The following is a 930-nucleotide window of genomic DNA, read 5'->3' as shown; positions in this document are numbered from 1 at the left end:
ACCTGTAGTCCTAGCTACTTGAGAGGCTGAGACAAGAGGATCACTTGAACCCAGAAGGTTGAGGCTGCAGTCACGTCACTGCACTCCAGCCTAAGTGACAAAGCAGACCCAATCTCAAAAAAAAAAAAGTTTTTACCATTTCTATGTCTCCATTTCATCACTTGTAAAGAGGAGAATAAGAAATGGGATTGCGGCGGGTCTCACCAGCTCCGGCGGCGGGAGGAGCGGTTAGCGGTTCGGCAGCCCAGCTTCGCGAAGGCTCTCCGTGCCGCTGCCTTCAGGCACCCGGTACGCGCCCTGCCCGCCGCCAAGATGCCCAAGAAGAATGTCAGCTCCGCCGACGGGGCGGCGAAGGAGGAGCCCAAGAGGAGATCGGCGCGGTTGTTGGCTAAACCTGCTCCTGCAAAAGTGGAAGCAAAGCCAAAAAAGGCGGCGGGAAAGGAAAAATATTCAGACAAAAAAGTGCAAGCAAAAGGGAAAAGGGGAGCAAAGGGAAAGCAGGCTGAAGTGGCTAACCAAGAAACTAAAGAGTTACCTGCAGAAAATGGAGAAACTAAAACCGAGGAGAATCCAGCCTCTGATGAAGCAGGAGAGAAAAAAGCCAAGCCTGAATAATATCATATCCCATGTCTTATCAATGGTTCCTGTCTCCTCTCTTGTACAATCCAGAGGAATATTTTTATCAACTATTTTGTAAACGTAAGTTTTTTAGTAGCTTTAGAAACATTTTTTTTTTTTTTTTTGAGTTGGAGTCTCACTCTGTCACCCAGACTGGAGTGCAGCGGCCGCTCCTGACCACTGCAGCCTGGACCTGCTGGGCTCCGGCGATCCTTCCACCTCAGCCTTCCAAGTAGCCGGAATTACAGGCGCGCTACCACGCCTGGCTGATTTTTTTATTTATTGTAGAGATGAGGTCTCGCTGCCCAGGTG

At 49.9% G+C, this 930-nt stretch overlaps 1 pseudogene; it reads left to right on the top strand.

The window, feature by feature from the left end:
- Positions 1-284: 284 nt before the first annotated feature.
- LOC103271682 lies at positions 285-676 on the top strand (annotated as a pseudogene).
- The last annotated feature ends 254 nt before the right edge of the window (positions 677-930 follow it).

Source organism: Carlito syrichta, unplaced genomic scaffold (genome assembly GCF_000164805.1).
Source record: "Carlito syrichta isolate Samal-C Ts95f unplaced genomic scaffold, Tarsius_syrichta-2.0.1 Scaffold311843, whole genome shotgun sequence".
In the NCBI taxonomy this organism is placed as follows: Eukaryota; Metazoa; Chordata; class Mammalia; order Primates; family Tarsiidae; genus Carlito; species Carlito syrichta.
The sequence above is the reverse complement of the archived record's forward strand: the minus strand, read 5'-3'. Positions and strand labels throughout refer to the sequence as shown.